We start from the raw sequence: 16,932 nt of genomic DNA on the forward strand, positions 1-16,932 counted from the left end.
AAGGGGCGGGGAGAGCGGGGATGATTGACAGTGCGAGCGGCCAATGAGGCGAGGGGGCGGGATAGGCGATGGGCGTACTGGAGTGCGATTGGCGAGTGTTGCTGTCAATCACAGCGCGATATGCGAGGCGATTGGCTGTAACCGGCGAGGGGGCGGGGCCTGCCGGCGGCTCCTTGCGCCGCGGGGGCTGCGCTGCGGTCACATCCGCCGCTCCGCGCTGCTGCCGCGGGGGCGGCCGAGGGGAGAGGGCGGGCGGCCCCCTGCCCCTCCGGGGCTCCCTTCTCCACCCGGGGCTCCTGCGGCTCCCGCTCAGGGTTATGAGGCGTTAGAATAAGTAGTAATAACTGAGCTAAAGGGAAACCGGTTTAGATGGGTGCAAGCTCGCCCAGATTCATTGATTCGCGGATCATAGAATAGTTTGGGCTGGAAGGGACCTTAAAGATCACCCAGTTCCAACCCCCCTGCCATGGGCAGGGACACCTCCCACTGGATCAGGGTGCTCAAGGCCCATCCAACCTGGCCTTGAACACCTTCAGGGATGGGGCAGCCACAACCTCCCTGGGCAACCTGGGCCAGTGTCTCACCACTCTCATGGTGAAGAAATTCTTCCTAATGTCTGGTCTAAATCTGTCCTTCTCCAGTTTATACCCATTGGTCGTCGTCCTAACCCCACAAGCCTCTATGAATAGCACCTTTCCAGCTTTCCTGTGGTCCCCTTCAGGTACTGGAAGGTCACTTTAAAGTCTCCTCTGAGCCTTCTCTTCTCTAGGCTGAACAACCCCAACTCTCTCATCCTGTGCTCCAGCCCACGGATCATCCTTGTATCCTTCTTGGGACCTGTTCCAACATCATCTCCTTCTTACATTGAGGATTCCAGAACTAGACGCAATACTCGAGATGAGGTCTCAAAAGAGAGGAATAGAGGGGCAGAACCACCTCCCTCGACTTGCTGGCGATGGTCATTTTCTGCTTCCACCAAGCTGACGTTAATATTCCTGACTGACTTATGTTGTCAGCACATAGCAGTCTAAATCATAGGATGGTTTGTGTTGGAAGTGGCCTCAAAGCCCATCCACTACGACACCTCCCACTGGATCTGGTTATAGACTTATAGAATCATTAAGGTTGGAAAAGACCTCTAAGATCATAAAGTCCAACCGTCAGCCCAACCCCACCAAGCCTCCTAAACCAGGTCGTGAAGTGCCACTTTTTTGAACTCTTCGGTGGATGGGGACTCCACCACTGCCCTGGGCAGCCTCTTCCACTGCTTCACCACTCTTTCAGTAAAGGAATTCTTTCTGATATCCAATGTAAACCTCCCCAGGCACCACTTGAGGCCATTTCCTCTCATCCTACGCCTTGTTACTTGGGAGAAGCACCTCCCCACACCCTCTCTCAAGCTCGCAGTTCTGTCCAGTTCCTCCTAGCGGGGATGCCGGTCCCTGGGCTTCACGGCTGCCTGGGGTGCACAAGAGTCCCTGGTAATGGAGACCTGGGACTGGGGTCCTGCTTCCCCTCCTCCTCCTGGGCTGGGTCACCTCTGGACCACTCAACACTGCTCCTTGTATCCCCATGTTTTGCTGGGAATGCCTGCAGCCCTGCCTGCAACTGCCATCCCTGCTCTGCCCACTCTGCCACAAGCCCTTTGACCCCAAGAAGATGGAGAAGGCTCCACCCTGGCCTTGAAAACCTCCAGGGATGGGACAGCCACCACTTCACCGGACAACCTTGTCACCTCTTCATGAAGACAATACCGAAGAAACTTTTCACGTGCCATGATCAGATGTACTCCGTCTTATCACTCTGATTTTAACACCAAACCAACAGTAGACCTATTCAAGAGTCTCATCTAAAAAATGTTGTCATAAACTTTTTTTAATAGCCTTGATCTTAAGATCTTCTAGATCATTAGCACTAAAACCAGCAGAAAATATAGATCATAGAATGGGTTGGGTTGGAAGGGACCTTAAAGTCCAGTTCCAACCCCCTACAATGGGCAGGGACACCTCCCACTGGATCTTTCACATTTACTAATCAAACAGCTCTCTTTGTTTCAAAAAAAATGTGCATGTCATGATGGTGTTCTGACATCATCTGCTAAAATTAAGGAAATAAGTAATAAAAATGAGTTCTCCTGGATCTTTCTCATCCAGATACAAAAGAGCCATCAAGAGCAGTTACTGATTAGTTTTAATTCAGAGGCCAGTCTTCAAGCAGATCCTGGTCTCTGACAACTCGCCTTTTCTCTGTAGCCCTGGCTGGTCATCCACTGCAAGGTTCCAGCACCATGAGTCAAGCTAGGACATTGGCTGTGATCATTTGGAAACAAGATAGATGCTGTAAAAGCACATTGACTTGTAGAACGTGTGATATTATCTCTATGTGCCTCTCTCATCCCAGAATGTCATCCCAGCAAAAGCAGCATAAATTCCTTTCTTCCTAAATGTGCTGCAGGAACTCTGGTTTCTATGTGGCTGTAAAATGCAAAGGAGTTTTCTAAAGAAAAGTTGCAAAACATGCATGGGGCTACGTGCCGAGATGCTGAGGAGAGGCAAACCAAGGGACATAGCAGACAGCATGGACTGGGAAACTAAAACTTTGTAGTTAAACATTCCCTAATCCTACCCACTGCCTGCTTTGCCAACAGCAAACACAAGCAAGGCATGAGGTCTTTGTTTCTATCACAGTCTTGGTCTCTTAGCCCAGGTCACCACCAAAGGCATTCAGCCTCTTCTGAGGTTCTCGGAGAAAAGATTCACCACCCCTTTCCTCTCTCCGAAGTTTCTCATTACTGGCTTCCAGAGGGAATCTGGTAGCCCATTGCTAGACACTGCTGTTAGAGTCATATGTTAGCATCTCAGCTTCAGAATATGGCCCATTTCTTTCCTTATCAGCAAAACAGAGTCGAGTGCCAAAGGGCCCAAGTGCAAACACATTGACCTCCAGGGGAGCTAACCATTGTTTTCAGGATAGACCTCAGCAGGATGGGTGATTAACATCCTAACAGCATCCAGTATTTATTCTACAAGATCTGAATGTTTCCAGTTAAACAACTCCCCGGTATTACTACAGTTTAAATCTGAGTAGAGACTTACTCTTACTCTGCAACAACCTACTGTTACTAATCTTGGGCTCTTCTCCATGGCTACCACATCAAAACAGGAGATAAAGATAAAAGAGAGAATTTCTGCCAATGAAATTGAAGCCCATATCTGAAAAAATTGGATAGCAAAAAGACAACACAACATTCCATGCCCTGCAGATTCAGAAACTGTCCTGGAGATTCCTGTGTTACTCTTTTCTCACAGAGTTCCCAAGTTCACTCAGTGTCGGGTGTGGTGTGTTTGTCTCATGCAGAAATGACAAGAATTGTGAGCTTATAAGCCTAATTGTTTTCATTCAGAAACACCTGCATTTGTTAGCATTTTCCTCTCAAAGAGATATTTCCTGAGGAAAAAAAAACATTATTTTTTTCTCTCTGGCCGGTTCAAGAACAATTACAACATCGAACCATTCCTGCTCCCCGAGGTTTCATGGCCCACCGCTTGCAGACCTGCTGAGGATGTGAGAGGCATTCTTTGGGACACAAGGAACCCCTGTGCAGGACACCGACCTTGACTACACCTGCTATCAACGGGAGGAATGTAGAAATTGGAGTCCCAGCCCACGCAGTAAAGGTGATGCAGCAGCAGCAGCCAAAACAAAATAGAAGTGAAAAACAGGGACAACAATTTGTCACGTAGTAACTGTCGAATTTGCTTGGTGTACACACACACGAGTTTACAAGTTCACTGTAGTTTAATTTACTCTTGGGCACAGATTGGGAATGGTTCTAGAATAAAGCCTTTTGGCGCAGCAGATAGCTTGGGAAAAGGATTTGCATCTGGGGGCAAGAAACAGTTTCAATCCCTCTTGTGTCTCTTGGAGGAATTTTTAATTTTAAAGCATTGATGATTATGCTAATTAGTGCTTACCCCCGAATGACAATGGAATATAAATGTTGATAGTAGCTAAAACATACTGCAAATGTGCTGCAAACACTCTCTCCAGAGAGTCGTATGCGTTACATGATAGCTCAGCTGGGAAGAAGCAGAGTTCTTCACATGGAGATGCACAGTAACTGTATCCTCGATCCACGTCATCCCAAAGTGGCACTTCTAGACTTTGCTGTATAGCCATGAATCAATTATTACTTTACCATTTGGGCATGCTTTTTCACCTAAAATGTGTAGAACATCCAGTTTAATTCTCAGGTAAACACGAACCTTTCCCTTACATGAACTGTGTGAGCAACATCAAGGATTTAGCTAGGATTCTTCACAAAAAGCTGCATTACAGTTGAAGCTGTCTTAACTCTGAACCTACAAGAGACTGAAGACCGTGTTTCCAGGAATGGATTTGAAGGGGGCTATCCAGGAGCTTGCGTTGCTTGCTCATTTGGAACTCAAGGACTGTATAGCTGGCAAAGTTCTTAATTCTGGAAATGCTTCGTATAGCTGAGAAAGGAATTCAGGAATATATCGCCATAAAGCAGTATTCCTTAAGCATCTTCCTGCTTCTGGCAGAGCAATCAAAGCAGACCCCTAGGTAGGCACATAGAAGAGGAGAGAAGCAAGGTGTGGGCACTCTGACTTCAGTTGCTCACTCCTTTTTGGCTTCTCCTGGACCCGGGTCTCCATTTGAACCCCATTTCATCTTCTAGTAAGCCACACAGAAAAGTCACCCTGCATGCATGTGGCTGAAATGCTTGATCCAGTCACGGCATCTTATTCTCATCTTGAAGTCAATTTGCTCCTGCAAGCACAAGGTCTCTCAATGCTGATAACAAATACACAACACATGAAGATTCCTCAGTACCTCTCCTGCATTTTTTTTAGGCACTGTAAGAAAGACAAATTCTCCCATAATCTAACTGGAAGGAACTTATGGAACACACATGGAAAAACTTTTGAAACCCTAAACAGAATGCTTTTAACATTTAAATATTACTCTATTTTTAAATAGTTTTTTTTTTCTCCCTAGCTCAAGCCTTTTTTTTTTTTTTTTTCTTCATCTAAGTATTATGAACTTCCGCTCAGATACTTTAAGTCAAAGTCTTTAACGCACATCAGGTTGTATGTCTGACCACAAGGCTTAAACCTCTGGAGATATTGTGGAGTCCGTTGCACAATTCCAGCAGAAGCCAATTGCCCTTAGTTGCCAATCAAGTTCATCTGAAATGCTTGAAACACCTCATAGTCTATACCAAGAGCCCTGTGCCTGCTCATTTATCATGGGGACAAAGTACTGACCTTGCTACAAAACTGAACTGGTTGCCTGGGCCCACCTACTCCAGCTTCTCCAATACAAAGGGGTAGTTTTCAGTCCAATCCATTGGTAACAGCATCTGGTAGGTGCGAGATCAGAGGTTTCCACATGGCTCAGTCCTGGTACAGGGGATAAAGTGGCTGCTTGAATCCACAATATACAGTGACAGTGGATTAGTTCAGCTGCACAGGTCCTGCCAGACAGTGCTTTTCAGTCTGAGGAGCACAAAGATAGGTGGATTTCAATGGATTGAACCGACTAAGAACTTTGTAATTAATTCCTGAAGTCTTCCCTTGAATCACAGGCCCCTCTATAGCTAATATAAATCTAATGACAATAAGCTCCCTTGTCTTTGTGATCTTCACAGACCTCTTCAAACTAGGGCACAGAATTCCACAGGTTCATGGCCCACAGGATGAAAAGAAGCCTAGAAAAACAGAATGCTTGTGCTTATTTTCTGAAGATCGTCTGTTAGATTCCCCATCAGCACCGCCAAAGGATGAAATCTTGGCCCCAGTTGAACTCAACAGGAATTCTGCCACTGACTTAAATGGAGCTAAAATGTCATTCCTGCTGTTTGTCAAGTCAATTACATCCAGACAATACTTTAACATCTGGCTTCAACTGAGCACACGGAAAAGTTCGCTCCCTTGGTCTCTGAGGACAAACACAGGACATTGGCTACCTCAGTAAAAATGAAAAATCTGTTGTTGGCAAAATGCTTGGAATGAAGAATGGATCCATCCGGTGACACTATCAGAACGAAATCCCCGTTCTTTAGCATACAGCTATTGCCAATCGCATCAATGGATTCTATGTCATTTTCTGGGAAGAATGTCAAAAGCACCCATCTACTGTTGAAAGTCATTGTGTTGTACAAACTTTGTTTAGAACAACAGATCTGTCCTCATCTGTGGTTTCCCACAGACGAGGGGGGTTTTCACCCAATTCATCTTGTTTCCCAAGCCACTGGAAGGTCCCTGGTTAGGTTGGGTTGGGTAGCAGCTGTTCTACCTAAACCCCTCTCTCAGTACAGTGATCAAAGACAAAAGACTGAATCATAGAATCAGTAAGGTTGGAAAAGACTTCTAAGATCATCCTGTCCAACTAAACCATGGCCCAAAGTGCCATGGCTACATGTTTTCTGAAAACATCCAGGGATCGAGACTCCACCACTGCCCTGGGCAGCCAGTTCCAATACTTTGACATTCATTTGGTAAAGAAATTTTTCCTAATATTCAATCTAAACCCCTCCTGGTGCAACTTGAGGCCATTTCCTGTCATCCTGTCACTTGGGAGAAGAGACCAGCACCTACATCGTTACACCCTCCTTTCAGGCAGTTGTAGAGAGCGATGAGGTTCCCCCTCAGGCCTCCTCTTCTCCAAACTATCCCAGTTCCCTCTGCCACCCCTCGTAAGACTTGTGCTCCAGCCCCTTCTCCAGTTCTGTTGCTCTCCTCTGGACACACTCCAGCCCCTCGATGTCTTTCTTGTAGTGAGGGGTCCAATACTGAACACAGGATTTGAGGTGTGGCCTCACCAGCGCTGAGTCCAGGGGCAGGTATAAAGGATACCTGAAGGATAAGTGATTACAGAAGGACGCCTGATGTGAGCTCGTTTCCCCTCTCAGCCCAGCTGAGACACAGCATTATTGTTCTATTACAAAAAATTCAGGCTAAGTGACCTACAAGCAGGGAACATCTTTTCATGGAAAAAAAAATAAAAATCTATAGGAATCATTTGATCAGTGGTGACTTAAAAAAAAAATGTATTTGAATGAGAAGACTCATCAAATGATGTCTGGAAAAGTGACTTACAGAGGGGCTTTTATTCTTACAGTAGACAAGGATCTGGACACTGTTGTTCCTTGCTCCAGGTACTGGTGAGTTATCATCCCGCACACCTGTGCAAAACCAGCTTCCTTCCATCTTGTTCCATCCCCTGGGAAGCAAAACCAAAATCAGTCTCCAGTATCTGATGAGCCTTAATTCCCAGCACTTAAATAATTAGCTTCTCAAATGTACGAAAACAAGTCTCATTTTCTGGATTAATGAAGGAAGCTGGGTTCCACTGAGCAAAGCTATTATGGAGCTGCTAATGCACGGTTTGATTTCATCGCCTGCCACTAAACACAGAGCAACGCGGGCTCCTGGGAATACAAGGAGAGCAACGCTCTAGGGTTAAAGTGGAAGGCAGTGGGGGAAACTCTAGCAATATGTCATGGTTTTATGCAGAGGGAGGGCTGGGTTTATTTGGACGTCTGCTGAGTTTCATCTGGATTCATGAAGATGCCATCTAACCCAGAAGAAGGCTTAAGTTCAGGCAGGTCCTAAGGGATGGATTATTTGGTTTAATCACAGACCAGCCAAAGGCAGTTTCTGAAACTGGGTAACAGAAGTGTAACAAACACAGAGGCCTAAACCTTAGGTAGTCACGCAGCAGCTTCTACCCAGGTTCTGTAACTACAGCAGCAGAGAATGGCAAAGAGCTGCAGTGTGATGTCGCTCACAGCTGGAAAGCTGCAGAGGTACTGGAGCATACTTGCCCTCTCTGTTCATTTGGCTTATGAGTTGGTAGGAAACTGGTTGCAAAGAATCGATCTTTTTCTTGCCTCATCTTGGCATATAAACTCTTCAAAAAAACACCAAACTTCTTTCTTTTGTATCTGGGCACAGGACCGGTGATTTCACTTTTCCTAAGTGGATCAAGAAGGAAGTGAGAAAATGTCACAAAAGACTGCAATGGCTGCTCTGCTCCATCCTGGGAGATTTAAACCTAGGCCACATGACATGGACAACTCTGCAGTGTTAGGACTGTTTCCTTCCTCTCCCTGCATCACTACTTTGCTGCCTTACCCTAGATTTTGCTTTTTCATAGAGGGAGAAACAAAGCCCAGCTGAACCTGCCCTTGTGCTACATCGAATGGAGAACAGAGAATAACTAGAAAATCAAGGCTTTGAGATGTACCTACAGTTATTCAACAAACGCAAAAACCATGCAGCTTCTGGGACAACAGGAGATGGAAAAGCCTAGAGTGCTGACTTCCTTCAACCATCAAAAAGTCCTTCCCTATGTGTTGGTTCTCCCCCACCCATTAGTACATCCACATTAGAGGACTTGTAATTCAGGATGTGGATTTGGGGCTAAATACTTACATTGAAGTTCTTCTAACTGCAGTACTTTCAATCTGCTCTCAAGCACTTCGCATCTGTCACACCCTGCAAAACAAACCAAAACAAAACTATTGACCTCCATAATAAAAGCCCAAAACTGTTAGGGAAGTCCTGGGTTAATAAAGAAATGGTGGTGCAGACGCACAGTGGAAGTTGAAAGATTAATGAAGGAATCAATGGAGCTGTGATGGTTTATGCAGCAAAGTTTGTGCTTCATAGCCTGACTTTTCAGAGCTAGGGACCAAGGAAACCAGGGACCTGCAGATGCTCAAGAACCTCAGCGCCTTCCCAAACCAGGAGTGGTTTTCTAGAGGTGAGGACTCAAAATGAAGCATCTTTGAAAATACAGAGATGCTGCTTCTTTTGTCAGGGCTGGCTGGACCACTGAGTTCTGAGGAGTTACACCCCATGCAATTTAGCAGAAGCAATCAGGAAATAATTAAGTAAAGTGGAGAGTTAAAAGATGGTAATTAAACTGTATAAATAAATAACTGGAGTGACTAAAAAAGTCCACCCAAAGCCTACTTTTGGAGCAGTATTTAATGTAAATGAATCACTTAGTGGACAATGCAACAATCATCTGTTCAGCTTCTATTCATTATCAAAAACAATACTAAAGGATTGGCAGGGAATAGCCATGCGCCAGAGGGAGCCCTTTAGGAAATACCACAGAATCTGGACTGGCTTTTGTCTGTTCTTCTATTGTGTTCTGACAATGCCTCACTAATGATGTCCAACGTCATCTTGGTTGTCCTTTTTATTCCCCCGCCCCAATAAATCAGTAGTAATCTTGGCCTTTCTGAATGAACTGAAATGCTTGCTCATCTCAGGAAGAGTTCCACACATTATGTAGCAGTTTTGCCAAGTCTAAGAGGCTGAGGGTGTGTGGTCTGAGGCACCCTGGGAAATCCCACAGTAGATGAGGCAAAATCCTTTGATTTGGGCAAAAATCCATTAAATTTTAAAGAAAATCACTTATCTTTGAGACTTGAAATGCTTACTGAATTCGGTACTTCAGTGAGTTGTATATTCAGTAAATTCATCTTTCGTTACTCAATCTGAAATGACACTAACCTCATCCTAAGAAACAAAGTACTTTTCAGTAGGGAGTATTTGTACTGATCATGCCCAGCATCATCGTGGGAGTCATCTGCAGGAAATGGCATCCTAAATGGATTTGGGGATCTGGGGAGGTAACATACCAGGGCAGACACCTATGCCAGAAGAAACAGAGGCCAAGAAGACAATGTCATGCACTAAAATACTGTCATTACGTTTCAGAACTGATGATCCACTGCTGCTCACATCCCTTAGAGTTACTGCTTTGGAGGACCCGGCAGTGCAGCACGTACCCATAGGGGTACCCTTTTCTTACCTGGTTCCTTGGTTCACTTGCTCCTACGCTGCTACCACAACTTCCTGCTTGTGTGGTGCCTCTGATTCGACTCTTTGCAGACCCAAGGTTTCAGCCACGCCACGGAAACAGTCTGAATTAAGAAAAAAGGGCAGCAATGAAGCACAAAAGAGAAAAGAGTGGGGCAGATAAGTAGTCTTTGCTGCTGAGAGAAAGGCATGTGGAACAGCACCCATATTTGACTTCTCAAGGTTGTCTCTGAGGTTGTTTTATTTTGTATTAAAGAAAAGCTCAGGCTCTGCAGCAAATTTCTGCAGCAAATTTCTGCAGCCAGAGATTATTTTTGTCAAATCCAGTGACGACAGAGTATGTGGGTTTCTAGTTAACACTATCTACAATTTGAGATAGAAATGCACACTTCATAAAATCTTGCTACTAGCTCAGTCTTCCAAATAAAATAGACAGAGATGGCATCAAACCCCATAGGGCTTCTGCTCACAAAATCCCCACCACGTTCGGTACAGAGCTTGGCTTGTGATTTGGGAGTTTTACTCACAGTGTGTACTCAGAATGCCAGTGAAGGTGGGACTCAAGGGGACAGCTGCCAGCCCATATGGGAATGATTTATGGTATTAGTTGCCAGCTTCTTCCTCTCCTTCAGCTGGAGATCATCACTGTTGAAGCAGAGGCTGCAAATAGGTGGCGCATCTTCTCCACAGCCACCACAGTTCAGTGCTTGGACCAGTAACGTGACCTGCAAGAGTTAGATGACTGGACTGGGCTGGGAATGGAGATGCACAGTCCAGCCCACACTACGGGCACCAGGCAGAGACATCTGACAGCGGGCAGCAGCCACAGCAAAAATCAGTCTGCCTGGAACTACTAGAGCTCTTTGGGAGACACCATTAGCGTCGCAGCTACCACTTCAGTTAGAAATGCACCATTCCTAGCACCTGCCAGAGTTGAGAATATGGGTGGGTCTGATACTCTAGAACAGCAATCCTCAGTGTTGCCCTTCCACTAAATACATTTACCACTGGGCAGGGCTTGGGCAGGGAGGGACAGCTGCTCAGCTTCTGATAAACAACAGTTCATTTTGCAAGACCATTGCCACCGTTTGCACTAATTGACAGTTTTTTACAGCAGTCTCTGTTAAAAGATCTCAAGTATCCTTTCGGAAGGATTATGATTATGTTAGCACCCAGTATATTAAAGACATCATCCTAATATTGGGATACACTGAGAAGGAACCAGAATAACTGAACCCCTTTGTTTAATAAAAGTCCCTTAAAATATCCCAAAAAATGTATTCAGTAGAATTCTGTTCTTTCCTGCTCTGGTAAAGAATTTTTTTGTTAGTCCCTCGAGCAGTTGCTGAAGTCAGGGCTCACTGTAATTACACACCTCACAGCAGCGCAGGGAGACTTAATTAAGAGAGTCGCTGTAGGTGCGTTGTCAGACAGATACAAGTGAGTCCTTTGGAGGAGACACTGGGATGCAGCTGCAGTGGGGACACGAAGGAAGACAAAGTTTGCAGAGGGTTTTTGAGATCCTCCTGCAAAAAGCAGCACGGACACACCCAGCAGCCATTATTCAAAGCCCCTCAATTCCATCAGCAGGGAATCTGCGGTTCTAAATATCCGTCTGTACTCACCAGGAGAAGCTCTGCCACACCACAAGATTTCATATTCACCACACACCCCCCTTCAAAAAGTGTGACTCACCAGTTTCAAACGGTGGCATTTCATTCCCAAACTATTCCGGGAGCAGCTGGCTTTATAACACATGGGGATGTGGGGAAAAGGAAGGGGGGAGGGAAGGAGGGAGGGAAGAGCCAGATTGCAAGTCAAAACCACTCATTCTCTCCCCCACACAGGTACGTTGCTTTTAAATTTCAGAACCACATAATTTGGGACACGCTGGCAAATTCCATCGGATGAAAAACAGTAAAACAAGCAGATTTCAGGAAAAATATCTGCACATGCCAGTGATGCAATTCCCTCTCAGCCAGGAGGGACCGGAAGATGCTCTCCAGATCTAATAATGTGAGAAAATGCATTGTTCCCACTTCTCACGAGGCTGAACCCTGCATTCTGGGCTGCTCCTTCAAACGGTTTCTCTGTGCTGCAGACCCAGGGCTTAGTCATCAGCAGTATCTTACTAACGATGAACAAATGCATGTGCAGTGGGAAGATGACAGCAGGGGAACGACAAAGAAATCACTGTCAGCTCCCAGTCCTGAGAGGAGTTTGTGCCACACCGCAGTTCAGCATCGCTCCTGCCCCTGCTGTGGGGACGTCACTGCCATGAGCGTAACATCCAGCACGTGAGCTCGGGGCTGCTGCGGGCACCGGCCTTGTGGACTTGTCACACACGCACGGAATCGCCGTCATTGGTGCGGTGTCAGAGGCAGAAGGATAAACTCTCCTGGCCTCAGACAATAAATCTGTGCATGGCTGATTGGTGTCATAGCAGCAATCCAGCCCCATTCATTAATGTTTGTACAATTCCACAGGGAGGGAGCTGTACGTGATGCAACCTTGCAGCCTCCCTGATGGGAGCATCTGGCTGCAGGCATGCGAGGCAGCCTGGCACGAGGGCAGGGCTGCAGGGGAGCCGTGCAAGTGCATGGACGCAAACCAACTGCACGGCTGCAGGTGAGAGCCTTGGAGGGGCCAGTACAGGCTGAGGGCAGGCAGCCCGCTTTGCCCTGCACTCGCCGTCACGGATGATGACAGCTCACCACCACACACCCTGCTGTGCGAGCTAATAACCCATCCCTGTGCGTGTCTGTACAGGAAATGTTTGATTACAATTTCATCCATCTCCTCTGCTGCCTCTATAAAAGGGAGAGCTGTGCTCCCGGCTTCCTCTACCCAGTGGCTCAGGACCCTGCACTGGCAGATTCAAGCCTATTCCCATTATTTACCTGGGGAAGCCTTTCCAAAATCAATGCTCATTCAAGGAAGAGGAGGCTGGCTCGCTGTGCGATACGGGCGTGCAGCAGCAGTGACCTTGGCTGGGTAACCATCTCCTGAATACAAAGATGGATATCAATGCAGCGATTCCTTTTCAAATAAAAACCCAGCCAATCTTCTGCTAAGGCAGGGAAAGGCAGTGGTTTGTTAAATAAATCCCTCTGTCAGAGCTGGCTTTTTTTTTTTTCCCCAGCTTCCCTAAAAGCCCTTCACCAGCAGAGAGGGGGAGGGGACTCGCTCTTTGAAGCCTTTTCCTTATGGAATAGAAAACATGGAAAGAATTCAATTCTCTGCCACAGCCCAGCAGCACTGACACACACTTCACAAACCAAAGCCCAGAAGATAAACTGGCTGGCGCGTGCGGGCAGCTTGGAGCCTGCATTACCACCAGCTTAGCCTTGCTCAGTATCCAGCATCATTAAGTGTCCCCCATAGTGTTAAAGCACAGAAAGAAAAGAGGGGAAGGAATGGAGATTGGGAAAGAAAAATTAGGCAATTCTGTATGGAAAGGAACTGCGGTGATTCGAATCTTTGATCAAAAGCACCATCTAGTGAAGGAAGGGATCACTGCAGCTGGCATTGCTCTCGGGCAGCTGCATCAACAACAAACGGAATTCGGTTTTCACCACAGGTTTGCCTACTAAAAAAAAACCGAAATATCACCATATGCTCAGCCCACGCTGCATCCGAGAGAACATGACCAAAACCTGCTATCCTCTGTGTAAATATTTCTCCAGTGGAAATGTGTTCTCCTCCTCCCATCATCTCCCACCGGTGGACCACAGCCACCCTGAAACCCGCAGGGGAAGAGGCACCAAAGGAAGAGAACGATTTCCATGTTGTAATTTGGGAGAAAGAAAAGGTAAGTGACCGGCCCAAGGTCATGCAGGAAACCAGAGGCAGATCCGGGAATAGAGATCAGCCACCCTGGGCCCAGCGATGCCTGAACAATAGCACAGCCTCTCCCTCTGTTGTCATTTAACTCTTTCCTAACCCACCAAAAAGCAGAAGAGGGGAAAGCAATGCACTTCTCTGCAGATGTGCCTGTTGCCCAACACTCAGCCCTCAGCCCTTACCTGCCTTTACCAGCGTAAAGCAAAGAAGCAAGGCAGCAGGGAAGGACAGGGTTGGATATCCCGAGATCAGCAAAGCTGCAGGGAGGAGATATTTCAATACGCCAGACCCGAGCTGCCCAGTCAGCAATTAAAGCAATGGAAATGGTACCTCAGCTTTGCCATATCTCTATTTCTGTGTGACAAAACAGCCTTATCTCCTCTGAAAGCACTGAACTCGATTAAAATGGCTGTGGTGTACGTTTGAGGATCTTTAGCTGCAGGAGGAGAGGATATTGCTCCCTCTTCCCCAGCTTTTGGGTTAGCTGCAAAGATCAGGGATTTGCCGCACAATAATACCTCAGAAATGCAGTCTCACTAAGTCTGCACCATTTTCACACTGCGCTTGGAAATACTGCAGTGCAGGGTCTGGAGAAGACAGTAATTATAAAGAACAGGAACCAAACTTTCTAGAAACTAGCTTAAAGAAAAAAAAGACTTTGGTGGTGCAAAAACTTGTGAGCGCAGTGAACTGAGCCAGAGCAAAACCCTCCCCGAGAGGAACCGAGACCATCAAGAGTCTGATGGCCTTAAGTCGGAGCCCAGTTCTGAACCAGAACTATAACTGGTGCAGAAATCAAGACCCATCTTCTTGGGTTCACTGCCTGGAAGGGACGTGGATGACTGATCTGCAGGGGCAGAGAATGGCAAAGCCCCAAGACACCAGTCTTTTTCCATTTCCTTCTCTTACAACCCAGTCTGTTTTCATTCACTCCTACAAACCCAGCCTATGAAAGCAGAGTGTGAAAAGGAGAGTCTGCACTCCTGCACCAGAGGCTGAGACAAGAAAATCGCTAATCATGCCCCAACCCTTGGAACATTTTACATTTTCCAGCCAAAGGCACAGTGAAATTGGGAGCTTTCCATTCATACCAGTTCAAGGATGCTTTCCCCAGTGAATGTTTTTGTTACCCTGTGGGGATCTCTGCACAGATCTTTCCTTTTAAGGTAAGCAACCAAAGCTTTTCTTAAGAGAGAAGCTACATACAATATTCCTTGAAGAAAGGTGAGGAATAAGAGCCTAGAAGAACTAGAGCACAAAATTGCTGCCTAGAGAACAGGGTTAAAAGGCTGTAGATCTGCACTCAGTGATGCCTGCAGTAAAGCAGATGTCACCAAACAAAAGCGCAAATAGTTCCTTGAGTGTGGTGATTTCTTTCCTCTCCAAAAAGAGCTTTTACACCTCGGGAGGGTAGACAAAACAGCAAGATGTTTGTCAAGGAAGTGTTAAAATGCTAAAAGGATCCCAGCCTTTTGCAATTCTGGTCTGGCATTGTGAGGAAGAGGAGACTGAGTGCTAATACAAACAAGGGGCATATCTTTGAAGACGGATGCTGACCTCTACCAGTCAGGCCTGCATGGTCTCCAAAGCAAGTCCTTGCTCCGGGAGATTCCCCTCTCATGTTCTTGCGAACAAAGTCATGTCAATGTGAGCCAGTCACCTAACTACCACCGAGGGTGCCAGGTGCCAACCAGGTCTAAATCAGCAGTGGAATTGTCACTAATTACACTAGGTTAACCTAAGAAAACAGAATCACAATCAAAGCAACAAAGTCAAGGCTCAGCCCAATGAATTTCTTTCCCTAATTGCAGCTCCAGTCAAAGCCTTTACTCTACAACTCACTACACAAACAGTCACTGCAGGGCACTTGGCTTCAACCAGCTCTGCCAGCCCTGCTGGTCTGGTGACAGACTGTTCCCTGTAAAAATAAACAAGCAAACCTCCTGAAGCCACAAACACGCATTATCATCAAACCTTTCAGAATGTGATTTTTGGGAAGATCTTGAGTTCTTTTCTCCTTTTTCCTGACACATTCCTTCCTTACTAAGGGCAAACTTATTGAAATGAATTCACAACTTCACTGTATTTTCTGTATCAGAAGAGGAAACGCTTATCGTAAACACTCATGATAAAACTGTCTTTCAAAAGCTGACATGAACAGCCAGCCTTTTTCTTGGTTCTAGTTCACAGGGAAAAGACAGCTGGGATTGATTGCCTTTGTCTCTGGGTAATGCTGGCGTTTCCAACTGCGTCTGGAAACATAACTAATGCTCATGCAGTACGATCACAAACAGGTAGAAAAGCTCCCTGTGCTGGGATGAAGCCCCACACTTTCCTTCCTCAGAGAAAACTCCTTCTACCACTGAGTCTGTTTGGACTTTGGGACCCTCAGGGCCTCAGGCTCCCAAAGCTCTCATGAGATTTATGCTGCAGCCCCTTATTGGTGCTATTTCCTCAACAGGAAGATCTAAAGTTATAAAACCTATAGCGCATTCAGACCCCATTTCATCACAAACTGAAATAATTCCATGCCACTGCTGCAGTCTGCGAGCTTCACTGCACAAAGCTGACTTAAAACCAGAGAAAGCAGATTCCCCCCGCCATGGCTTTGAAAGAAACTCTGCAGAAACTCCTTATTTTTATTCCTTCTACAGAATTCACCCAATGCTTTTCACAATCACACTGCACAGTCCCATCACATCGGGTTTCTCCATCTTATGCTTCCATGCAGAAGAAACAAAGAAGAAAAGAAGTTTTAGGTCAGCCTACACAGCAACATACACGTAAATAACAACTACTGCAAAGGGGAAGATGCCCAAGTTTCTCAGAGATCCTGTTTGGAGGCCAAATTTATAGTTAATGAGGGCTGCCCGAACTACAGTCCAGTCAGAGCCCCCCAGCTCAGCTGCTTCAGAACAGCCACATTTCTCTGTCTTGGTTCTGACGGCAAGAAGCGGCTCGAACTCGAAATGACTCCCCTAAACCCACAGACATGGCTCCCACAGACACGCCCCCCCCCCTCCCCCCCAAGCTCAGCTGCCTCAGAGCAGCCACAGCCCATGGTAAAGCCCAACCGAAGGTGCCTCCCCGCGCTGCCCTGCACAAGTGGAGCCACGAGGCCCCAAAAGAAGCCAGGGGAGGAGCGGTGCCTCCGGGGACCGGGCCGGGAGCGCCTCCAACTGTGTCTGCAGCATTTCCCCCCTACCCACTTCCGGCCGGGCCGCAG

At 46.5% G+C, this 16,932-nt stretch overlaps 1 long non-coding RNA gene across 14 annotated transcripts; it reads right to left on the minus strand.

Moving 5' to 3' along the window:
• Positions 1-2,367: 2,367 nt before the first annotated feature.
• On the minus strand, positions 2,368-16,905 carry LOC128853759 (uncharacterized). 14 transcript variants are annotated; one of them, XR_008452489.1, is made up of 6 exons: positions 16,781-16,905; positions 10,391-12,868; positions 9,856-9,967; positions 8,463-8,525; positions 7,125-7,248; positions 2,368-5,734 (listed from the first exon to the last, which is right to left on the minus strand). It is a non-coding gene; the product is annotated as an uncharacterized LOC128853759 (long non-coding RNA). The 14 variants fall into 14 exon arrangements; XR_008452493.1 differs by lacking the exon at positions 16,781-16,905 and having other exon boundaries at positions 2,368-4,219; positions 5,292-5,734; positions 10,391-16,741; XR_008452491.1 differs by lacking the exon at positions 16,781-16,905 and having other exon boundaries at positions 2,368-4,794; positions 5,292-5,734; positions 10,391-16,741.
• Between the last annotated feature and the right edge of the window lie 27 nt (positions 16,906-16,932).

This window comes from Cuculus canorus, chromosome 15 (assembly GCF_017976375.1).
Source record: "Cuculus canorus isolate bCucCan1 chromosome 15, bCucCan1.pri, whole genome shotgun sequence".
In the NCBI taxonomy this organism is placed as follows: domain Eukaryota; kingdom Metazoa; phylum Chordata; class Aves; order Cuculiformes; family Cuculidae; genus Cuculus; species Cuculus canorus.